Source organism: Chiloscyllium plagiosum, unplaced genomic scaffold (assembly GCF_037043375.1).
Source record: "Chiloscyllium plagiosum isolate Xiang-an unplaced genomic scaffold, Cpla_swu_hap1 HiC_scaffold_18, whole genome shotgun sequence".
NCBI classification, from domain to species: Eukaryota; Metazoa; Chordata; class Chondrichthyes; order Orectolobiformes; family Hemiscylliidae; genus Chiloscyllium; species Chiloscyllium plagiosum.
In genome coordinates, this window is record NW_028270156.1 from 44219474 (window position 1) to 44246210 (window position 26737).

General features: G+C 40.7%; 1 long non-coding RNA gene across 1 annotated transcript in view; it reads right to left on the minus strand.

Moving 5' to 3' along the window:
- Positions 1-26737, minus strand: part of LOC148146970 (uncharacterized) — a 49528-nt gene that overhangs the window by 2587 nt on the left and 20204 nt on the right. The window contains exon 3 of the long non-coding RNA XR_015760180.1: positions 20555-20674. This is a non-coding gene — a long non-coding RNA (uncharacterized LOC148146970). The remainder of the gene's footprint in view (positions 1-20554; positions 20675-26737) is intronic.

The window sequence follows — 26737 nt, forward strand, 5'->3', positions numbered from 1 at the left end:
ATCCACACTCACCCTGCAACCAGGAGTCTCTGTCTCTGTTGCCTTGCTGATAATCAGGACTGAGCTGAAGCTTTATTGCTGGAACAGCACAGCAGGTCAGGCAGCATCTAGGGAACAGAATTTTCGACGTTTCGGGCACATGCCCTTCTTCAGGAATTATAGAGAGAGGCAGAGAGCTTCTTCAAGGAAGGCATCCTTGTAAGAGGATTCGCAGTAGGTTGAAATCTTCGAGGAGAAAGTGAGGTCTGCAGACGCTGGAGATCAAAGCTGAAACTTTATTGCTGGAACAGCACAGCAGGTCAGGCAGCATCTAGGGAACAGAAGATTCGACGTTTCGGGCACATGCCCTTCTTCAGGATAATCAGGAGTCCCAGCTCCAAGCCAAATGTAACCAGGAATTCCTGACTCTGTTGCAATCATTTCACCAAGCGTCCTGCTCTGGTTGCCCTCCTCCAAGATGTCGCTTTGCTGGTGCTGCCATCTTGAAGCTCCTCTTATTGCTGGAGGAGTACTGCAAGGAGCACATCCTTGCTGCCACTGCTGCAAGACAGGCTAATGAGGTTATCAGCAAGACAGACCAGGGTCAAGACCAGAATGTGAACAGGGCTTCACATTGACTTCATCATCATCACTGCCACTCTCACAAATAATTTAGAAACTTTTTCCATTGTTAATATCAAATCCCTGAAGAAAATTGATAAACATGCTCAAGATCAAGTGACCAGGAAGCTAGTATGACCATCCGACTAGTCACAATTCTGAACGATTTTTATTAGGATTGTTGGAAGTCAATGTTACAACTTACAGTAGCAAAGCCCATCCCTTGCAATAGTACATTGATGATGAAATGCAGTTATGGCAACTCTGCAGGGAAATTGCACAAATCTTATCTGGTGGAGCAGCAACAGCAGATCTACTAGCATGTATAGAAGCCAACACTGTGACCATTTACAAAGTCACCAACTACAGTAGAAGCAGCCAAAAATATTCACATTTGGTTAGTCTAGGGCTTACACAGAAAATGTACCTAGCCAGATTTGTTACAATAAGAAACTTCAAAATTGATGTTGTATTGCATCTGAAATGATGCAATTCCATTCATTGACCCTCCCAAAAAATGTGCAGTGCTCATATGGGCATGACAGGCTTAAGAGTGAGCTGGATGATTTGAAACATAATGGTAGTATCTGTCAAGTCACAGACTGGTACACTTCTATTATGAGTATGCAAAAGAAAGATGGCATTGTCATGATGAACATCTGAACTTTTCCCTAACAGATGTTTTCTAAAAATTCTAATATTAAAAACTTTGAATCCCTAAATCTGAGGAGCTAAATTATTTTCTAAGCTGGGTACCCAGCACTGATATTGGTTAGTTCACTCAGCAAAGGAATCTCAAGAGACCACTATTTTCAGAGCACCATTTGGAAGATATTGTGTCAAGAGATTAACTTTCAGTTTATTTGTCAGTCAGGATCCAGCAGCGTAAGCTACAATTGTGGAAAGTATTTCTGATATGTATGTGTTGCTGATGATAATGGGGTGGTGGGCAAAACCGAAGAAGAGCAGAACTGAACTACAGTCCCTGCTGACAGCAGCTTGTTCTAAATGTGCATCTTCAACAGCAAGAAGTGCCAGGTGATTGTAGGTCAGATTAACCTTTTTGGCTTAATCTATTCAGGTTATTGGATCTGTCCTGACCCAGAAAATGTTGAAGATATACAACATAAGTCTACTCCACAAGATGTCTCTCATGTTTTAGTTGCCTAGTGTCATATCTAGCAAATGTTTACCAAAAACATTTTCCTGAAGAAGGGCTCATGCCCAAAACGTCGATTCTCCTGCTCCTTGGATACTGCCTGACCTGCTGCGCTTTTCCAGCAACACATTTTCAGCATTTACGAAAAACAGCATTGTTAAGAGAGCTATAGGATTAAATTAATTTTCAAGAAATAATAATTTTGTTTATGCAAATGGGTAATTAATTTATACTATGGGGTTTAATTGTGGCTAATTTTGACAAAATATTTGTATGGAAGAATAACTATATCACCCAGGTTAAATAAAGATTTATGATTGGTTTTGTGGCCAAAGTTAATAAAAACATTGTAGTGAAGAGAGACAGTTTATGATTTGATAATCCCATAAAGAATGGGAAGATGCATTTGAAGTGGATGCAGATTTTATGCAAAGATACAGATATGTCTTAAATTGGTTATTTTTGTAACTGAGAGAGGAATTGATTTCTTGAACAGAAGAAACTAGATCTTTCAAAATTAACTTTATGTAACTTGCTTCAGTTATCAACAGTTTTGGAGTAATACTTGGTTTTTGTTGTTAAAGGATTTTATTATCCTTTTGAGAATACTTAAATATCAGTTGGGATGTTTGGGATGTTAGCTAATCACTAGGAGATGACATCAATGTGACATTAAGAAAATAATTAGAATGTGCAAAACATGCTAGCGTCACCAATCACAACCTCTACCCTTTTTGAGATTCCATCAGTCTCTTGGTCCAAAATTGCAACAGATTTATTCACCGTGACAGCCTTACTACCTTGTCCCCAAAACCAATGGTCCTGCTGAACAAATGCTTTGCAAAGTTAAAGTACTTATTATGAAATTCTGGGAGACAAAACTTGATTATTGTAATGGGAGACAATGAGGTCTGCAGAAGCTGGAGATCAGAGTCGAGAGTGTGTTGCTGGAAAAGAACAGCAGGTCAGGCAGCATCTGTGGAGCAGCAGAATCGACGTTTTGGGCTGGAGCCCTTCATCAGGAATGATGATCCTTATGGGATTATCAAATACAATAGCCAATGCTTATTGTATTGCTCTGCTACAATCATGTGCTACATCTTTGGATATGGACTTGCCATATCCAGCAGTGTATATGCCTGGAAGGCAAGTTAGGTAGGACAAACCTAACAAGCATCACCTGCCCACGCTCTCAGAAATACAGGGCAAACTGTTTGTTTGAAAGGCAAGGAAGAGTGAAGAGGCACATAACTGACATGCAGATGTGGAGCTACCCAACCCACAGGTAGGAGAGAAGGTCAGGGTCATTCACCTACTGAAAGAATTGGTTACCTGCAGAAGTATCCAAAGGGTGCAGTGAGCCTAAATTTTATAAAGTCACAACAGCTAATACAGCAATTTGAGGAGGAACAGAAGCCAATTCAGGGAACTGTAGAGTGCTCCAAGAATGCATAGAACGCAGACATGGATACGCTCGGATAACGAAGATATGAGAGACTAACACAACAAAACCAAAACTTGAACAACATGAAAGAAACCAACATGCATAAAAGTCAAAAATAAAAAAGTCTCAGTCTAGATCTGTGAAAGGTTGTACAATCACGAGATCCACAGCATTGTCAAACCACATATACATTTCACTCTTAGAATCGTAAACTCGTAAATCTTTCAATTCTACTTTGTGTAAATAGTTTTGCAAATACCTGATGTTCACATAACTTCACTTGGTGAATGTAAGTTTATCCTGGTTAAAAGCGGGTATTGTTTTATTGCTTTAAGGACAGAGTATGTGAATGACACCACATAACCAGAAACCATGAGGAATCCAAGCAGCAGAATGCCAGAATAAGAATGTGTACATATACTTGTTCTATAACTGCGAGTTATTAACTTGTCTTTTAAGTGAAATAATTTGAGATTTTCATGTAAATTGATCTTACATTAGTTACTAATCCAGTATGAGAGAAGTAATTCTGTGTTGAGGAGCACATGCAAGAAATAACAGCCTGCTAATCTGACAAAAAAAACTTAGTCTCTGCTTTTTTTTTGCTAACCAATCCTTTTATCCATGCCAATTTGCTACAGCATGTGCTCTTGCATGTGGCAACATTTGTGATACCTTTTGAAGATTCAAGTGCACCACATCTGTTCCTCTTTATGCACGCAGTATGTTACTTCCACAAAAAAAGCTGATAAATTAGTTAAGCACTATTTCCCTTTCACAAAGACATGTTGCCTGATCATATAATGATTTTCTGAACATCCTGTTATAACGTCCTTATCAAAGCTGCCCATGGCTGAAGGTAACAAAGTGGCTGTCTGTGCTTTTTAGCTGACGTAAAATGGTTGAAGGGAATTGTAAGTTTCCACAGTCAGAATCGTGGTCTTCATACACATGGCAACCAGAAAAGATAATGAAGTGCCTCATAGAAATCTTAATGGGAAAGAGAAAACTTGTTATTGTAGTAAAGTGTAGAAGGGAAATTCTGATCCCACCATAACTAAAGGTGTTTAAGTAATTGCTATTACATATTATAAAAAAAACATTTTTTAGTCATTCTGATATAAATAATCACAGCTTTATGAGGTACCAAACAGCACCTACTCAGTATGATCCAGTTGGTAAATGTCTGGAGAACGGCACAATTGTCAGAGAGGAGGTGGCAAGTGCTGACGTCAATATTGTGTGTCGTCATTGTAATGTGGAATGTATTCTGTAAAGTTTTTGGGATGGGGAGTATTTTGGAGTCATCACTTGAGCTCCAAATAAATATTGATTTGTGCTGATGAACACAGCACTCATGTCTCCTGTTTAAAATCCCTCTTCAGCACTCCTCAGTAATGGATACAGGCAATTTTTCCAGGGCATATATAAGGCTAACTGATCTACACTTTTCTGCTTTCTATCCCCCTCCCTTTTTTGTATTACATTGGTTAATTTCCAATCTGCTGAAATCCTTACAGAGCTAAGGAAATTTGGAAGATTATAACAATTGTAGCTACTATCTCTGCAGCCATTTCTTTTAAGAGCCTCCAATGAAGGCTTTCAGGTCGTGGGGACGTTTCAGCATTGAAGTCTGATAGCTTTCCCTCTCATTCACCTTGTGCACTTCAAGTATTTTTTGAGAAGGTTTCTAAGTCTTCTATAGCAAAGACAGACACAAAATACATGTTTAACATCTCTGATTCTTGTAAAAATACTTTTAAAACCTCATACTATTTATTTTTATATTACTAGCTAGCTTTCAGTCATACTCCATGTTGTCCTTTTTGTCATTGTTTTTACATGATCTTAAAATCTGACCTGTCTTCTGCCCTACCAGTAACCTTTGCAAATTTGTATAATGTGTTTTGCAATTTGGCGTAATTCTTAACTTCCTTAGTTAGCTACAGATGATACTCCTCCTCACAGGATGTTTCTCACTGGGATAAATGTTTTTCATTTGGAATTGGATCTGGGTGTTGCTTGTTTGGCCAACATTTACTGCATTTCCAAACTGCCATTGAGAAATTGGTGATGAACTGCCTTTTTGAACCACTGCTGTCCATGGAGTGTCGGTAACTCAGTGTTGTTAAGAAGAGAGTGCATTTTGACTCGATAACATTTTGATGATAGTTATTAAATTCTCCTTGAAAATCTGTATCACTACGGTTCCACCTTTTAATCTAGTTTCTCAGTTTGCCTTCAGACTCTTATAATTTACCTTTATTCAAGCTTAAAATAACTTGTTCAAGATATACACTTCTCCTTTTGAAACTGAATATAAAATTCGATCATGTTATGATCACTGATACTGAGATGCTCCTTTGCAAGATAGTTGATTATACCCTTGATTCGGAGATGTTGGTGATCTGATGAAGGAGCGGCGCTCTGAAAGCTAGTGCTTCCAATTAAACCTGTTGGACAATAGCTGGGTTTATACCCTTCTCATTGTTCATGACCAGGTTGAGAATAGCCTGCTCTCACTCTGCCTCTAGAATGTATTACGCTAAGAGATTGTTTTGAATGCACGATACGAACTAATTTTCTGGGCTACCTTTACCAATCTTATTCATTCAGCTTACATGTAGATTGAAATCAGTAATGATTATTTGGGGAGAATGTGGGGAGAGTGTGATGGCCTAGTGATAATATTGGTGGACTATTAATCCAGAAACTCAGCTAATGTTCTGGGGACGCCGCTTTGAATCGTACCATGGCAGATAGTGGAATTTGAAAACAATTTTAAAAATCTAAAATTAAGGATCTATTAATGACAGTGAAACCATTCTAGGAAAAATAAAATATTTGTCTCGCTAATGTCCTTCAGGGAAGAAAATCTGCCGTCCTCATCTGGTCTGGGCTACATTTGACTCCAGCCCTACTACAATGTGCTTGACTCTCAATTGCCCCCTGAAATAGCCTAGCAAGCCACTCAGTTGTATCAATTACTACGAAGTCCTAAGAAAGAAATGAAACCAGATGCACCACCTGGGATCAACTTAGGCATTGGAAAAGACAACTGTTGACCCTGAAAAGTTGTCCTTGTTAACAACTGGGGCTTGTGCCAAAATTGGGAGAGCTGAATCACAGATGAGTCAAGCAACAGCCTGACGTAGACATACGCATGGAATTACAACTTACAGATAATATCCCAGACCATCACCATCCCTAGATATGTTCATAAAACCATAGGAGCAGAAATTAGGCCATTCAGCCTATCAAGCTCCACCATTCAATCATGGCTATAAGTTTCTCAACCACTTTTTCTCCATAACCCTTGATCCCCTTGATACTCAAGAACCTATCTCAGTTTTAAACATACTCAATGACCTGGCCTCACCAGCGTTCTGTGGCAATGAATTCCATAGATTCACCACTCTCTGCTTGAAGACATTTCTCCTTATCTCCATTCTAAAACATATTTCCTTTACTCTAATGCTGTGCCCTCAGTTCCTAGTCACACCTACCCATGGAAACATCTTCCCTACATCTTCTCTGTCCAGGCCATTCAGTATTCTGATCCCCCCTCATCCTTCTAAACTCCATCGAATATAAACCCAGAGTCCTCAAATGTTCCACATTTGTTAAGCATTTAATTCCTGGGGCCATTCTTGTGAACCTCTGCTGAACACACTCCAGGGCCAGTACATCCTTCCTGAGATATGGGGCCCAAAACTGTGCACAATACTCCAAATGTGGTCTGACCAGAGCCTTATTTAGCCTCAGAAGTACATCCCTGCTTTTATATTCAAGTCCTCTCAAAATAAATGCCATCATTGCATTTGCCTTCCTAACTACTGACTCAACCTGCAAGTTTACATTGACAGAATCCTGGACTAGAACTCCTGTGTCTCGTTGCACTTCAGACTGCTGAATTTTCTCCCAATTTAGAAAATAGTTCATGCCTCTATTCTTCCTACCAAAGTGCATGACCTCACACGTTCCCATGTTGTACACCATCTGCCACTTATTTGCCCACTCTCCTAATCTGTCCAAATCGTTCTGAAGCCTACCTGCCTCCTCAATGCTACCTATCCCTCTACCTATCTTTGTATCAGCTGCAAACTTAGCCAGAATGCCCGCAGTTCCTTCATCTGGATCGTTAATGTATAAAGTGAAAAGTTGTGGTCCCAACACTGAGCCTTGTGGAACAACACTTGTCATTGGCTGCCATCCTGAGAAGAACTCTTTTATTCCCAATCTCTGCTTTCTGCCAGACAGCCAATGCTTCTATCCATGCTAGCACCTTGCCTCTGACACCATAGGTTCTTAACTTACTCAGTAGCCTCCTGTGCAGCATCTTGTCAAAGGTAGATAACATCCATTGGCTCTCCTTCGTCTAACCTGTTCATTACTTCCTCAAAGAATTCTAGCAGAGTTTTCAGGCATGACATCCCCTTGATGAAACCATGCTGACTTTGCCCTATTTTACCATACACTTCCAAGTGTCCTGAAATCTCATCCTTCACAATGGATTCTAGGATCTTACCCATGACTGAAGTTAGGCTAATCAGGCTGTAATTTTCTGTCTTTTGCCTTACTCCCTTTTTAAACAGAGTGTCACGTTAGCGATGTTCCAGTCTTCTGGGACCTGCCCTGATTCTAGTGATTCCTGAAAGATTACCACTAACGCCTTCACTATCTCTTTGGCTATCTCCCTTAGAACTCTCGGGTATAGTCTTCAGGCCATTCAGTTTTTCTAGCACCTTCTCCTTGGTGATGGTCACCATACTCAGCTCTGCCCCCTAACTCTCAAATGTGTGGGATATTACTCTTCCACAGTCTTCCACTGTGAAGATTGACAAAGTAATTATTCAGTTCCTCAGCCATTTCCTTGTTCCTCACTACTATCTCTCCAGCATCATGTTCCAGTGGCCCAATGTCCACTTTTGCCTCTCTTTTGCCCTTTATATATCTAAAGAAACTCTTACAGTCTTCCTTTATATTACTGGCTAGCTTACCCTCCTATTTAATCTTCTCCCTCCTTATTTCTTTTTTCTTGCCCTCTGTTGGTCTTTGTAAACTTCCCAATGTTCTGGTTTCCCACTTCCCTTCACCACATTATAAGCTTGCTCTTTTGTTTTTATGCTATCACTGACTTCCTAGTCAGCATATCCTGTCCCACTGGCAAGACAGACCCAGCAGAGGTGATGGTACAATGCTATACAGTCAGGAGGCAGCTACCCTTGGAGTGGTCAACATTGATTCTGGACCCCATAACGTTCAAGTTAAACATGGGTAAGGAAACCTCCTGATGATTACCATGGACCATCCTCTTTCAGCTGATAAATCAGTACACCTCCATGTTGAGCAACACTTGGAGGAAGCACTGATGATGGCATGGGTGCAAAATGAGCTCTGGATGGGATAATTCAATGTCCACTATCAACAATGGCTCAGCAGCAGCACTAGGTATGCCTAAAATGTGGTGTCAACCTGGTGAAGAAATCAGACAGGACTACTCGCATGCTAACAACATAAGCAGCAAGTGGTAGACAGAGGTAAATGATCCCAATGGATCAGATCTAAGCTCTGTAGTCCTGTCACATCTAGCCGTGAGTGGCAGTGGGCAATTAAATAACTTACTGAAGGAGGAGATGCACAAATATCCCCATCCTCAATAATGGAAGGGCCTGACACATCAGTGCAAAAGGTAAGGCTGAATCAGTTGTTACAATCCTCAGCCACAGTGTCGAGTGGATGATCCATCTTGGCCTCCCCCAGTGGTCCCCAGCATTACAGATACTAGCCTTCAGGCAATTGATTCATTCAACATGATGTGAAGAAACAGTTGGAGACACTGGATACCGAAAAGGCTATGGGCACTGACAACATTCCAGCAATAGTACTGAAGAACTTGCTGCTCCCCTAGCCAAGCTGTTCTTGTACAGCTACAACATTGGCATCTACCTGACAATGTGGAACATTGCCCAGATATGTCCTGTATACAAAAAGCAGGATAAATACAGCCCAGCCAATTACCACCTTGTCAGTCTACTCTTGATCATCAGTAAAATGATGAAAGGTATCATCAACAGTGCTCAGCAATAACCTGCTCAGTGACGCCCAGTTTGGGGTCTGCCAGAGCAATTCAATGCCTGACCACATTATAGCCTTGGTTCAAACATGGGCAGAAGAGCTGAATTCCACAGGTGAGGTAAGAGTGACAACACTTGACATCAAGGCTACATTCTGGCATCATGGAGCCCTAGCAAAACTGGAATCAATGGCTATCAGGGAGCAAACTCTTCATAGTTGGAGTCATACCTGGCACACAGGAAGATGGTCATGCTTGTTGGAGGTCAGTCACCTCAGCTCCAGAACATCCCTGCAGGAGTTCTTCAGAGTAGTGTCCTAACCTCAACTATCTTCAGCTGTTTCATCCACCCATCAATAAGATCAGAAGTGTGAATGTGCAATTATTAGCAAACAATGTTCAGCACCATTTGCAACTCCTCAGATATTGAAGGAGTTTATGTTCAAATGCAACAAGATCTGGACAATATCCAGGCTTGGGCTGACAAGTGCAAGTAATGTTCATGCCAGGCTATGACCATCACCAATAAGAGACAATGTAACCACCACCCTTAACATTTAGTGGTGTTACCATTGTTGAATAATTGAATATCAATATCTTTAGGGTTACCATTGACCAGAAACTCAACTGGGCTCACCACATAAACACAGTGGCTACAAAAGCAGGTCAGAGGCTAGGAATACTGCAGTGAGTAACTCACCACCTGACTCTCCAAAGCCTATACATAATCTAAAAGGCCCAAATCTGGTGTCTGATGAAATATTCTCACTTACCTGGATAAGTGGAGCTCCAACAACATTCAAGAAACTTGACACCATCCAGGACAAAGCAGCCTGTTTGATTTACACCACATCTTCAATCATCCACTCCCTTCACCACCAGTGCTCCATAGCAACTCTGTGGTCTATCTACAGGATGCACTGCAGAAATTCACCAAAGACGGTACCTGCCAAACCCACGACTCCTTGTATCTAGATGGACAAGGGCAACAGATACATAGGAATACCACCATCTATATGTTTCCTTCAAGCCACTCACCATCCTGCTTTGGAAATATATCACCATCCTTTCACTGTTGCTGGCTCAAAATCCTGGAATTCCCTCCCTCATGGCATTGTAGGTCAACCCCAGCAGGTGGACATCAAAGTTCAAGAGGGCAGCTCACTACCACCTTTTCAAGGGCATATAAGGATGGACAATAAATGCTGGCCCATGTCACATGAATGAATGAAAAAAACTACTTTTTTCTTACACGCCTGTTAATCTCTTCCTATATGCTCCCTCCTAAATTCATGAATGGCCTTGTACCTTTACTATTTCTGATCTCGACCCAAACTGATTCTACATTTTCCTCTTTGGGCTAAGGTAACCTCTAAGTACTGTATTAATGACATCCTTAATGGAGTGACCCCATTACTTTTTTGTAGCTTCTTTGTAACATTTGAAATGTTAATACCCTTCAGTATTTGAGATCCTGCTTTAGTCAGATCAGATCGTGTATATACTTATTTCTACCTGTGCAATTCATCTATATTGTGAGAAATGCTGCAAGTATTTGGATACACCATCTTTAACTTCAGGGAAGGAAACTGCCATCCTTACCTGGTCTGACCTACATATGACTCCAGAACCAGAGCAATGTGACTGACTCTTAAACTGCCTTCTGGGTAATTAGCGAAGGACAATAAATGTCTGTGAATGAATACAAGAAAATATTGCCTGCTCCAGGCAATATTCAAACTGACTTTTAGATTAATTAGTCCTTGTTTATAATTTTTTAAATTTGATGATGAAATCTATTTTACTGAATATTTTAAAACTCAATTAGCTCCACCTCCCAAAACAAAAACATCTCCCTGAACAGCTTGCAAGTGGAGCAAACATCATGTCAAAATCTTTAGTTATGTAAGACCACCTACTGTTTTATAACTTGCTCTCTTCTATTATGGCCCTATTATACAAACATGGGTAACTTTCTGAACTGCCATATTTTTATGTACTCTGGCAATCACAGCATTTTAATCACCTTATCATTACAAAAATAATCTTCCAAAAATTTAGCATTACCTCAGAAGTATTAACATGAACCATGAATTAAATAGTCCTTACAATCTTTCAAGATATTTCAGCCTTGTGGTGGTTGAATATGAACACTAGCAATTAACTTGAGATTAGATTTTCATTTCTAATTAGTCCCAAATCTATAATGGTAATCATTAGTTGGCAGTAACTCATCTATACTACTGCTGAAACATAAAACTGGGGAATGTGTTAGTTGTTGTACTAGGAAAGGTTTTCCTGTCAACACACTCAATCTGAAATGATCTTTCTGTTCTTTCATCTCAGACCAAGAAAAAACACAAGTATTTGCCAAATTTTGATCAATATGGGTCTGATAAAACAGCAGGTCACTGGAAGGTAAGGTTCATTTAACATTCCATTCCTAAAAACAATTCATGTGTGTAAATAATTAAGTCAATATTTGGAGATTTGGTAATAAAAAATAACAAATAGAATGCTAACACTTGTGAAATATTAAGCAAGAAGGTTAAATAAATCGGATAAGCAAATACAAGGTACTCCTTGTTTCCTTTCTTGAAATTTGATGGTGAGACTTTGGTTCACAGTATAAATACTTTCTTTTTTTGTACCTCCATTTTCCACACTCTTCTGTTACGCCAACACAGAAGTGAGCAAGGATCAGGCTTCAAGGAAGGAAACTCTTGGGAATAATGTATAGGAAATGAGTCAAAAAATGACTATAAACTTGGCATTTCTGCAGATTTGTTCCCAACACTGATGTGTGGCAAGGTATCATCAGTTTAGCACTGAGGTTATCCCAAATTCTGAAGACAGAAATATTTACATAGTGGGAATACGTTCTCACATTTTTTAAATCAAATCTTTTAGAAAAAGAGAAATTTCTTCATCCAAATATTTATCAATCTTTGGAATTCTCTATTCCAGATGTTTTGGTTGTTGTCTTGTTGAATATACTTAAGACTCTTGGTCTTAAATATATTGAACAAGACAACAACCAGAACATCTGGAATAGAGAATTCCAAAGATTTACAAATATTTGGATGAAGAAATTTCTCTTTTGCTTGGTTCTTATTTTCTCAGACTTTGCCCTCATGTTCTAGATTCTGCAGTCCAGGACACATCTTCGATATTTCAACTGCTAAAAACCTTCCGAATCTTGTGCGCTTCAATGATATCACCTCTCATTTTGCTAAACTCCTGAGAATACAGACACATGTACTCAGCTACTTATCAAAGGTCAAACTCTTCATAGCAGGAACCAACTTAATGAATCTGCTAAATTGCCTCTGGTGCAAATAAAGCTTTCCTTAAATACAGAGACCAAAGTTGCACATTATTTCTTTATTCTTGTGCTCAAATTCCTTTGCAATAGAGGCCAACATGGCATTTGCCTTCCTAATTGCTTACTTCTGGAATTAAACTTGTACTTGCTCCTCTGATTGTTTTGGTGCTTCATGGGACCAACTAATTTTTTTCTGAGTGAATATATTGATGCTGCTGGTATCTGACAAAGCCTATATACTTCCCCATGGTGATATTATTGGAAGATAATGCAAGGTTATGCATTGATAATACTCAGCTCTATCTCACCACTCTTGAAATCTCCACTGAATCTGATTTGTCACATTGCTTCTTTGACATCTAGTACTGATTGAAAGAAATTTCCTCCAAGTAAATATTAGGAAGCCAATGTTATCACAAAGGTCCACATATCAAGGTCATAGATTTCATTTCTTTCTCTAGCAATTGGATCGTGTTGATTTGGGCTGTCTACATCCTTGATATTGTGCTTGACCTTCAGAAGAACATAAGGAAAAGGAGCAGGAGTAGGCCATTTGGTCCTTCAAGCTACCCTACCATTCAAGATTATAGCTGATCTGCCCAAGGCTTCAACTCTTTCATGCCAGCGCAAGATAGCTACCAAGTCCCTGATAGTTCAAATATCTGTCTACCAACTCTTTAAATACTGTGTGATCTAGCCCTCACAACTCTCTGGAGTAGAGATTTCCAGACATCACTCCCCTCTGGGAGATGATATTTTTTCACATCTCAGTTTTAAATGAGTGACCCCTTATTCTGTAACTATGTTCCCTATTTGAGATTCTCTCACTAGTGGAAACATCCTCTCAACTTTTACCTTGTCAAGTCCTCTAAGAATCTTGTGCATTCCAATAAAATCACCCCTCATTCTTCTGAATTCTAATGAATAAAGGAGTAAACTATTTTGCAGCTCTTAAACCAACCTCTTCATCCCAGAAATGAAATTCCAATCTCTACCTGTCTGCTGCATCACCGAGACAAACTTATTTGCACTCGAGGTCTGGCACAGAGGGTACATCAGGGTTCATAATCAAGGTCCAGGACTCTGGGGCCTGTTGTATTCGGACAGGAGGCCAAGAATGGGACCAGGACAAAGGTTGGGGCATTGAACCAGGAGTAGCACTGGGGTCCGTAACTTCTGTCCTTGCACCTGCATCCACTTCCACTACACTGACCCTGCATTTGCTCATATATTATTGAAACCTTCATTTATATCTTGTTAGCTTGTGACCTCACTATTCCAATATTTCACGATCATCCCCATTTGTCCAATCTACAAGAACTTGCCATTATCCAATACAATTCTCCATGTATCTTAGGCCCATTCATCCATCACTCTTTTGCTTATAATCCTACATTAGTTCCCAATCCAGCAAACATCAGTTTTAAAATTCTCATCCTTATGTCAAATCCCTTCAATGTCCCAATGCTGCCCAGCTCTTTTATCTCTTTGCCCTAAGTCTTCTGATAACTCTGCGAAGGTGAAAGTGAGGACTGCAGATTCTGGAGATCAGAGTCAAGATTAGAGTGATGCTAGAAAAGCATAGCAGGTCAGGCAGCATCCTGCTCCTCAGATGCTGCTTGACCTGCTGTGCTTTTCCAGCACCACTCTAATCTTGTCTCTGATAAGTCTGCCTCCCCACTTTTAATTGCATCACTATTGATGACTCAACAGATGCCTTGGATCTAAATTCTGGAATTCCAACCCTAAATCTATCCATCACACTCTCCTCTATTAAGATGCTCCTTGAAAAAACTAGCACTTTTATCAAACATTTGACCATGTTTCCTGATAAGTCCTGTAGCTCAATGTCAAATTTGGATGAACAACCTTGTAAAGTACATTGCAAAGTTTTATTCATTGAGATGTTATATAAAACAAAGTTGTTGCTGTATTGACATAGCATGCTTACTTGTGGCTGTATATCTGTTGATGAGAACAGCGTACTGTATTACCTGCGGGGGGGTAGACAATTAAATTAGAAAACAAGTAATGCTTGACACATTAAGAAGGTTCCACAGCATTATCCCTAACAGTCTGCAATTCAAGAGAAGGATGAAAATAAACCAGTGCCCCATTGAGGTAGAGAAAGAAAAAAACTGTAGTGTGAATAAAAAAAATTGAGATTTTAAAATACTTGCTCTCTCTTCACAATGAAATACATAACAACATTTGCAAAATAACGGCAAAGTGTGGGAGTGAGGAAACTAAAACATGGAACTACAAGCCAGTCAGCTTATGTCGTTGGGAAAATGTTCTATTATACAAGATATGCTAGCAAAGCTTTTAGAAATACATGATGTAATCAAATCGTGTCAGCATGACTTCGTGAAGGGGAAATCATAACGAAAAAAAATTATTACAGCTCTTCAAGAATGTACCAAACAGGTTAGATAAAGGGGAACCAGACATTGTAATAAATTTGGATTTACAAAATGTATTTGATAAGACATCTGGATCAGGTAAGAGCCCATGGTGTTGTGGATGGTCTATTAGCATAGATCGTGATTAGCTAACTAATAGAAGACAGAGAGTTGGGATGAAGGGAACATTTTCAGAAGCCAGCCTGTAACTAGTAGATTGCCAGAGAAATCAGTGCTTGGTCTCAATTATTTAAAATACATTTTAATAACTTGGATGATAGAAATGAACACACTATCCCCAAGTTTACAGATGACAGAAAATCAGATGAGAAGACAAATAGTGAGGATGACACAGAGTCTGAGGGATGTAGATAGTTTAAGTCAGTGGGCAAAAACTTAGTAAATGGAATGTATATATAATGTGGGAAATTATGAAGTTATACATTTTGGCAGGAAGAATAGAAAAGTTAAAAATTAGTTTAATAGCTTAGGCTGTAGAAAGCTATGGCACAGAGGAATTTGGGGGTCCTAGTGCATGAATCACAAAATGCTCAGCAGGCAATAGGGAAGACAAATGGATTGTTTGTCTTTATTTTGAAGAGAATGGGGTAGAAAATAGAGAGGGGCTTGATAAAACTCCACATGGTACTCGTCAGAACACATCAGAAATATTGTGAACAGTTTTGATTCCCTTTCTAAGGACAGATATATTGGCATTGAAGACAGTCAGGTTCACTAAGTTGATTCTGGATATGCAAGGATTTTCTAATGAGGAGAGAGTGAGTAGGTTGGATTTATATTCATTGGAATTGAGGAACATGAGAGGAGACCTTATTGAAACATATAAGATTCTTCAGGGGCTTGACAACGCAGGTATAAAATGATTGTTTCCCCTTATTAGAAAATCTAACACTAGAGGGCATTATCTCAGATTAGGGGGTTGTTCATTTAAGGCAGAAGAGGGATGATTTTTCTTTGAGGATAGTGAATCTACGGAATTCTTTACTTCACTGGGCTGAAGAGGCTCGGCTAAGTATATTCAAGGCTGAGATAGTTAGAGTTCTAATCATTCAAGGGAATCGAGGTTTCAGGGATTAGTAGGAAAGTGGTGTTGAGGATGATCAGATCGGCCATGATCTCTCTGAATGGCAGAGCAGGCTCAATATGCTAACTGGACTAATTCTGCTCCTATGTCTTAAAGTCTTATGGTCTTTACTAATACTATTTTAGAAAAAATGCCGCATAAGTTAATAGGATAAGAGTCAACAAGTCCTCTAGACTCGATGGTCTAAATCTTAATTTAGCTCTGTGTCACTTGCAACTCATGCTGTTTGGCACACAAGGAATCAGGTTTGGTAGTTTCACAAGGTTGACACCTCATTTTTAAGTATGTCTGGTGCTGCTCCTAGGATGCCCTCCTGCGTTCTCCATTGAACCCGTGTCGATCCCCTGGCTTGATGGTAATGGTTGAGATGGGGATATGCGGGCCATGAGGTTACAGATTATGTTGGAGTACAATTCTGTTAATGGTGATGGCCCACAGCTCCACAAAGGTGCCCAATCTAGAATTGCTAGATTGGTTTGAAGTTGGTTTCATTTAGCACAGAGATAACATCACAAACAACACGAGAAGGCATTATAAATGTGAAGGTGGGACTTTGTCTCTGTGAGGTTTTGTGGTGGTCATGCTTACCAATACTGTTATGGACAAATGCATCTGCATCTGGTAAATTGATAAGAATGAGGTCAAGCATGTTTTTCCTTGTTGGTTCCCTCATCACCTGCTGCAGACCCAATCTCACAGCTATGTCCTTTAGTACCTGACTGGCTTGGTCAGTGGTACTGCTGCTGAGCCAGTGTTGCTGGTGGACATTGGAATCCCCCACCCAGAGCCCAGTTTGCACCTTTGCCACCCTCAGTGCTTCCTCCAAGCATTGTTCAACATGGAGGAGTACTGATTCATCAGCCAAGGGATGTGGTAATCAGCAGGTTTCCTTGCCCATGTTTAACATGAACATAGACTTCATGGGTCCTGGAGTCAATGTTGAGGACTCCCAGAACAATTAGCTCTCGACTGCATACCACAGGTGCTGCCAGCTTTGCTGAGTTGCTGGAAAGTGGAGCTGCTTCATTGAACAGTGAGACAGGCATGAGGAGCCAAATGGGCACCACTGCCCCTATCACTCAAGCTTAAGTGCAGGTGGAAGAAGGTTTGAAGTCTTTATTATTTTTTATACTCCTCGGCCTGCTGGAACATTACTTTCTTGTTTTTTCTATATGCCACTTCCTTTGTACTCTATCTTCTCATGTTGACCATATTTGTGTGACAGTGCAAGTGCAGCTTATTTTCTTTAAAGCACCATATTTGCCTTTTTTCCATTAACACCTCAATTCAGTTCAACATGTTTAGATAGCATTCCAATCTTTTAAAGGCACTTTTACTTAAATTAAAACCTTGGTTTATATGTGATCTTTCTCCTTCTCTAACATAATGCCAAGTTGTGCAATTGCGACTTTTTGCAGGATGCTCCCTTACTCAGATTATTGCTTTGTTAGCCAATACTACTTTTAATAAGGCAGGTATTACAGTTTTCTGTAAAAATGTGATCTGGGTTTACATTGGATGTTTTCTTGTTAGTTTTAGTACGACTTAACCTTGGCTTGCCACTTGAATCATTGACACTGAAAGTTATGTCAACGTCAGAGGCTGCCAATGGCAGAAATTCAAACTCTGAATCAGATTCAGTGTCATTTTCAATCTCATCACAGCACTAATTTATTACTGGACTGCTCTATGTTCAGGATTATTTGAGACACCATGCCTGGTTTTTCAATTCTGAGTTTCAACTTTTATATCTAGGTTGCGTAACTCTACTTAGTCACCAGCTCAGGACCTACTGACATAAATTTGTACATGGTAATGAAATCTCAACTGGATACAATCTCACAACACAGAGATAAGCTAACAGGGCCATTGTGGTAGAGCAATGCAAAACAAACCACACATGTCTTCCTTAAAACATTAAAGTAAAATCAATGGTCTCTATCTCCCCATGGTGTAACAATGCTCCTGGTTAAAAAATCTCTCCTAATTTCTCCAGACCCTTGGTGAACATTATAAATTCTTGATCTCTGACCACTGACTTCTGAACCAAAGGAAATACTAATTCTACTTTCACCCACTTGAGGGCATTCGCCTGCATTTTTCCAAACCTCCATTGGATATCCAGAGTTATGAGACCAGCTTCAGATACAATTGGAACCCAAACTGAAGGCAGTGGCCATGCTGTCTGTGGTTGTCATATTCATCCATTAAGCCATTATTATTAACATGCAATGCATTGCTACTTCAAGAGGCATTGGGATTAACCACATTCCACAAGGACAGATCTTTAGATCTTTCAGTCTTTCCATCTTTATCATTAAAAGATATTTGATAAACTTTATTCTTATGAAGTAATATTATACAAATATTGATTTGTTTTGCTGAGTAAAAGGTACAGGATACTTTAGCAACAAAGGGCTGAAACTTATTTTACTTTGATTAGGTACTTTGATTTGTTTTTCAGTTTTTGGAGGATTTGTCACAGCAAGGCCCAATGCGTTTTCTTGTTGTACATTACCAAGCAATCTCATTAACTACCTAATCCAACCCTATGACTTCCATCTTGTCTGATTCCAGCTCCATTTAACTACATGCCATTCCCTGAACAACAGGTTGCTCAGCAGATGTTCACTGAAGACCAGTGACCCTTGTATCTGCATCTGTGCCTTTAATGCACCTGGCTGACTCCAAGCACTGACTCCAAAGCTTGCTCCACTCAGTCAAGAACATTTTCGGAAGATGTTGGGGAACGGAAAGATGGCACCACAATTCTCTGCCAGGAACCTATAGGACCTATGCAAGGAGGTGGTGTAAAGGAGGGGAGTCCTCCTTACAGAGAAGGCTACCATACCAGAGCCTGTCAACCTGATTTGAGATTGCCATGTGGGTCAGTGCCACACCCACAGTCCAGAGGAAAGCAGGCAGTGCCATACAAAGGTAAATAACCTATTTCAGTCCCCCAGGATCAATGCTGCACTCTGTTCTCCGTGACCTCACATTCACTCTATTCTTGCTACTGCACCAACAAAGGCTTATGCTCTCCCACTCTCACTATTGTCAGGAATATTTTCCCGTACCTTCTCACACCCCAACCCAACTTCTCACACTCTTAACCATGCAGAGCTTCTCCGTTCTGCCCAATCACTCACTTCAGGCCATCTCATCATCTTTCACCCACCTGCACCAGCACAACAGGCATGTCACACAAATTCGCCTCACTCAATTCCTTCCTTTCTCTCATTGCAAGAGAAGGCAGCCCATAACAGGACAGAGAGAGCCTTCGTGGGTGGGAGGTGCCAGAGACTTGTCTCCTCACCTGCTATGAGGACTAGGATTGCTCCTATGGGGATGCTGAGACATCAGTGTCCCAACAAATGAATTAGTACAACTCTTCATTTCTATTGCAACTCTCACATTAATCCCATTGTCAAGACTATTCACTACACATCCCTTCTAGCCACTGGCTGCAACATCTCCTCTCACTGCAGGTTTCAGCAAGACTGCATGTCTCTTACATTTCAAGAAGGATAGGAAGTCAATGAGGCCAAACAACAGTGGGACCTTTATTATATGAGGTATTCACTTTATTATATGAGGTATTCATTTTGCTGGTCGCAAGGTTAAACTGAGTTGTTTCCCTCCAGATTGATTAATGAAGTCATTATGACGTGTGATTAGACTTCTAAAGTGACAGTCCAACACACACAAATATACATAATCTCTTCACCTTTACATCAGAGGTTTCTGCAATGAAAAGGTTTACAATATTTACAATTATCTATGAAACAGTTCACAGAAATGGAAGGAATCATTTACCATTTCATGGTCATTTGGATTTGGCTACTGCCTGCCAATATTTGTTGGAGTGCTGTAGCAAGATGTATATCAGTAGAGGAGGTTAGTACCGAATGACGTTTACCTCCTTTTTCATCCAACATGTCTAGATTAACTGATCACTACCAGGGTTCACTGCCATATAGCTATTACATTCTTACTCATTCTGAATGAAATCGAAAACATATTGCACGGCCAATCTAATACTTGGGGCAGACACTAAGTGACGTTTTCTACAGCATAGAAGACTTAAAATGCATGATTATTACAACAAGACCTGTAGAGCTTAAAACTCATACTACGTTTTGCCTTGGATCATATGCACAACTTTCACAATTGAAAGGTTGCAACACTTGTAACAGGGTTATCCTTTGGCATGATAATCTGCAATATCCTTATCATACTTCTCCTTCAGATTTGTTAACGAACAGCTTCTTCACTACATATATGTCAGAACACACCAGGCTTCTTTGCTGCATCATCAACAGATAAACTCGGACTTGATTTTTGGTCAATGCTGAGGCCTTTTAGGCACATTGTGGTCCTCCTCCTATTTGCTACATTCAGCTGTCAAGTTACTTTTCATTTCTCAGTCATAACATGCTTTACCTTTGCTCAGTCTTCAAATTTGGCCTTCTCTTTTCCAGCTTTATTTTTCATCATTTGGAGAATTCCAGAAAAGTTAGCAGGTTTAGCAGGGCTTTTCTTCTTATGTTCTTCACAGTCGGTCTGAACAAAAATACACAGAAAAGGTCATCTTGAGGCAATGCTTCTTGGGGTCATGTCTTGCCATTTTGTTGTTTTTCACATGGCTGACTGCTGGGTTTTACTTTTGAAGGTGCCTTGTGTAGTTCCTCAGCAAGCAATGACATGGCATAAATATTCAACAGAAGATTTAGAAAATCACATTTGTCTTTCCTCACACTGAGGCTATAATCTTCAAGTTTCTGCAGAGCAGCACCTAAATTTTGGAGATGCTGTTCAGCATTTCTCCCCATGACTCAAATATCAACTTGGTAACAATGGACTCCTTCCAATTCCCCTTAAAATCTGATCCATGGCATGCTGGAATTACACAGATGCAGATGTGATGCAAAATGGAAATTGCTTGTATTTAAATAGTCCTTTGTGTTATAATTGTCAAGTACTTCGGAGATTCAGGATCTACATTAATCTAGAGATGGCCTCGACTAAAGTGAACTTTACTGAGAAATTGACCTCCAGTTAGTCCAGCAAGTAGGTCATTGATTAAAGGTGAATGATATTCCTCAGCTCACAGTACCGGATTAGTCGTCGAGATTATTAAACTGGAGAGGGTTTAGGTAAGATTCACCAGGACTGGAGGGTTTGAATTATCAGGACGGGCTAGGACATTTTCACTGGAGGGAAGAAAGTTGAGGGTTACCTTATAGACATTTATAAAATCATGAGGGGTATAGATAAAGTAAAAGCCAAGATCTTTTCCCGAGGATAGATGAGTTCAAAACCAGGCGAGAGGAGTAAGATTTAAAAAGGATCCGAGGGGCAACTTTTTCTTAGGATAGTTTGAACGTGGAATGAACTGCCAGAGGAAGTGGTTTATGCAGGTACAGTTAAAAGACATTTTGACAGGTACGTGAATAGGAAAGGTTTAGAGGGATATGGGCCAAATGCAGGCAAGTGGGACTAGTTTAGTTTGAGCAACTGGTCAGAATGAACAAGTTGGATAGAAGGATCTGTTTCTGTGCTGTATCCCTCTATGACTCTATCTTAAAATCATCATATCAATGTACCGATCTATCTTCTATCATCATTGGTATATTAAACATGGCCCAAATCACTCACATTTACGGGTTCGAGAACTCCGGCCTCTCTAATTCTGCCTCGACCTTTGGTCTGGTAGCACAAGGCACTGATCCAGCCTTGCAACATTTTGTTCAACTCCCATCTTTAATTTTCAATTTGTTAGACATCGTTTCCTTGCTGCCCATGTCTCCAAACATACCTCCAAGACCAACAGGCTCAATTGCCGAGCAGGGTCCTTCTACTCTAGCTGTAAAATCAGGGACTACACAAAGGTATATTGGTGGGAGAGAACAAAGACAACTTATAGAGGCACTTTGGTAGCCCAGGTAACAGTGCGCTGTATACTATTTGACACTTCTTAAATAATTTGCACTGTTTTCACATTACATCTGGTTGTTTGTTTCTTTGCGTGTAGCCCAAATGTAATTGTTTCAAGATGAGGCATAACTTTATGCCACACACAATGTTCCATGGATAGACGTCTGGGGTAAGAGCCTGCTGCAATATCTGGATAAAATAGGAATGAGTTGTATACAGGATGATGGATGCTACTGACACCATTGGGCCTCCTTCTACAACATCACTATTCTTTCACAGCCTCTATGTCCAGGAGTGAATGCGTTGGTCAGTAATGTTTGAGAGAGGGAGGAGCAACACATATATGCAATTGGATAGTCAAGGATTAGAGAGCCTGTAGGTTTGTGTCCTGTACAATGCATGGGGCTGTCCGCATTGTTCTTTCCCTTTAAATATCTGCCTAATGTAAGTAGGTCCTGCTGCCCCCTCCCTCAATGGTCGAGTCATGTACCCACTTCACTCTGAGTGTGGTCACAGCCATGTTTCTTCCACCTTTATGCACTCGTGATCTCCAACACGATGGAAGGTGATAGTGAGTGCTCCTTGGCCAGTGGCTTCAAGCTCTACCTGGAAATGTCGGTCAGCTCCCAAACATCCACATCCCCTTCCTGGCAGCCTATCCCTTACACCTTGCAGGCTTCACACCACCTCTGAACCTAACCAAACAAAAGCCTGCACCCTTCCCAGTCATCTTCTGGCATATGAGGTGATCATGCCAATTGTGGTCATAAACAGTCCACTCCATTGAAGCCAAGGTGCTCCTCATTATGGCTGATATCCCTTCACCATATTCCACTCCTCCCCACCACCCCCGCACCTTTGCAAATTCACAATTCTCATTCCTCCTTTCACCCACCTCCCCCCACCTGCAAACTCCCAGTCCTGAAAAATAACTGACTGGTTCTCCTCCTCTCAACAGCTACTCCCTGAGTTTCTGTGGACAGACCTGATGGACTGACCATGGCCCACTCCCTTGAGCAACCCGATCAGAGAGTCCCAGAAAAGAAATGACCAGACCCCTGACTGGTGCCTGTACATCTCTCTGACAATGTTAACTCCTGAACAAGCCACTATGGACTGAGCTACAGATCACCTGACTGGATACCGATATGTTGCCATAAGATATAGGAGCAGAATCAGGCTATTCAGGTTGTCAAATCTGCCATTCAATCATGGCTGATATGTTTCTCAACCCCATTCTCCTGCCTTATCCCATAATCCTTGATCCCCTTATCAATCAAGAACCTACCTCTGCCTTAGATATATTCAATTACATGGACTCCACAGCCCTCTGAGGCAATGAGTTCCACAGATTCACCACCTTTTTGGCTGAAGCAAGTTCTCCTTATCTCAGTTTTAAAGGGTCATTCCTTCATTCTGAGGCTGTGCCCTTGGATCCTAGTCTCACCTATTAGTATAAACATCATCTCCACCACTCTATCCAGGCCTATCTCTATTCTGTAAGTTTCAAACAGAATCCCCCCTCATTTTTCTAAATTCTGTTATATACAGACCCAGAGTCCTCAACTGTTCCTCATACGACAAGCCCATCTTCGCCAGGATCATTTTTGTGAATGTCCACTGGACCACGTCCAAGGTCAACACGTCCTTCCTTAGATACGAGGCTGAACACGCTCACAATATTTCAAATGTGCTCTGACCAGAGCTTGAAACAGTCTCAGCAGTACATTTCTGCCCTTGGATTCTAGTCCTCTTGAAATTAATGCTAATGTAGCATCTGCCTTTCGAATTGCCAACTGAACCTGCATGTAAACCTTAAGAGAATCCTGAATGAGAACTCCCAAGACCCTTTGTGCTTCAGATTTATGAAGTCTTTCTCTGTTTAGAAAATAGTCTAGATCTCTACTTTTCCTGCCAAATCATATTCCATCTGACAATACTTTGTCCACTCTTCCAGCTTGCCCAAATCCTATTGCAACCTTCCCGCTTCCTCAACGCTACTCGTCCCTCCACTTACCTTTGTCATTTGCAAAATAACAACATAGCCCTCAGTTCTTTTGGCCAGATTGTTAATGCATAATGTGAATAGTTATGGTTCCAACACTGACCCCTACAGAACTCTACTAGTCACTGGCAATCATCCTGAAGAAAACACCTTATCCGTATTCTCTGCCTTCTCCCAGTCAGCCAAGCCAGTACCTTGCCCCGAACACATTGGGCTGTTATCTTCTTTAGATACCTCTTATGTGGCACATTCAAAGGCCTTCTGGAAATCCAAATAGATCATGTCCACTGGTTCTCTTACATCTAACTTGCTCATTATCTCCTCCAAGAATTCTAACAGATTCATCAGGCAAGATCTCCCCTTGATGAAGCCATGCTGACTCAGCACTATTTTACCATGCACTTGTTGCCGGGTTTGAGCCATAGGGAGAGGCTGAATAGGCTGGTGTTGTTTTCCCTGGAGTGTCGGAGGCTGAGGTGTGACCTTGTAGAGGTTTATAGAATCGTGAAGGCCTTGGATAGAGAGCATGGGTTTAAGGTGAGAGGGGAAAGATTTGAAATGGACCAAAGGGACAACCTTTCTGTGGTGTATGGAATGTGCTACCAAAGGAAGTGGTGCAGGCTAGTACAATTGCAGCATTTGAAAGGCATCTGGATGGGCAAATGAATAGGAAGGGCATCATTGAAAGGGCATCCTAATGGGTATGTGCAGAAGAAGAGTTTAGAGGGATATGGGCCAAATGGGACTAGATTAATTTAGGATATCTGATTGGCATGGATCGGTGCTGGGTCCACTACTTTTCATCATTCATATAAATGATTTGGATGTCAGCATAAGAGGTATAATTAGTAAATTTGCAGATGACAACAAAATTTGAGGTGTAGTGGACAGTGAAGGAGGTTACCTCAGGTTACAATGGGATCTTGATCAGATGGGCCAACGGACTGAGGAGTGGCAAATGAATTTAGATAATTTAGATAAATGTGAGGTGCTGCATTTTGGCAGAGCAAATCTTAGCAGGAGTTATACACTTAATGGTAAGGTCTTAGGGAATGTTGCTGAACAGAGACCTTGGTTCATAACTCCTTGAAAGCAGAGTTGCAGGAAGGTAGGATAGTGAGGAAGGTATTTGGTATGCTTTCCTTTATTGGTCAGAGTATTGAGTACAGGAGTTGGGAGGTCATGTTGCAGCTGTACAGGACATTTGTTAGGCCACTGTTGGAATATTGCGTGCAATTCTGGTCTCCTTCCTATCGGAAAGATGCTGTTAAACCTGAAAGGGTTCACAAAAGACTTACAAGGATATTGCCAGCGTTGGAGGATTTGAGCTATAAGGAGAGGCTGAACAGGCTGGGGCTGTTTTCCCTGGAGTGTTGGAGGCTGAGGGGTGACCTTATAGAAGTTTATAAAATCATGAGGGACATGGACAGGATAAATAGACAAAGTCTTTTCCCTGGGGTGGGCGAGTCCAGAACTAGGGGGCATGGGTTTAGGGTGAGAAGGGAAAGATATAAAAGAGATCTAAAGGGCAACCTTTTCACACGGAGGGTGGTACGTGTATAGAATGAGCTGCCAGAGGAAGTGGTGGAGGCTAGTACAATTGCAGCATTTGAAAGGCATCTGGATGGGCAAATGAATAGGAAGGGTGTGGAGGGATATGGGCCAGGCGCTGGCAGGTGGGACTAGATTGGGTTGGGATATTTGGTCGGCATCAATGAGTTGGATTGAAGGGTTTGTTTCCATGGTGTACATCTTGATTCTATGACTCTATCTTATCTTTGATAATGGATTCTAAAACATTAATAACAACTGAGGTCAGACTAACCAGCCTATAGTTTCTTGTCTTCTGCCTTCCTCCCTTCTTAAACAGGGGTGTTGCATTAGTCATTTTCCAGTCCTCTAGGACCCTCCTTGAGTCCAGTGATTCCTGAAAGATCACCGTCAACGCTTCCATAATCTCCTCAGCTATCTCCTTCCGAACCCTGGGGTGTAATTATCTAGTCTGGATGATTTATCCACATTCAGTTTCTGAATCCCTTCTCCTTCATGGTGACCACTAAACTGATCTCTGTCCACTGATTCTCTTGAAGTTCTGGTATGCTGCCTGTGTCTTTCATTATGAAAACTGTTGCAAAGTATCTATTCAGTTCACCCACCAATTCTTGGTTCCCCATTACTACTTCACCAGCTTCATTTTCCGCGGTCTAATGTCCACTCTTGCCTATCTCTTAGCTGTTAGATATCTTTTTAAAAAACTTCCAATCTTCTTATATATTTCTAACTAGCTCACTTTCCTATTTCATCCTCTTACCCATTATTGTTTTTTTAGTTTTCTTCTGGTTTTAAAAGGCTTCCCAATCTGCTGGCATCCCATTAATTGACACCACATTGTATGCTTTTCTTTTTTGCTTTTATGCTGTCCCTGACTTGATTTGCCATCAACTTGATTTTCCCATTTCCCCTGCAGACTGAAGTCCCCACGATTATTGTAATAATGCCTTTCTTACATGCCTTGTCTACCTCCTGTTTTATTTTCTCCCCCACGCCCTGACCACTGCTAGGACGCCTGTTAACAACTCCCATTAGCATCCTTCTCCCTTTGCAGTCCTCAGCTGTACCTACATAGAAGATTATGCCTTCTAACTTTAAATTGAAAGCAAGAAATAATATAATTTAATTTTTTA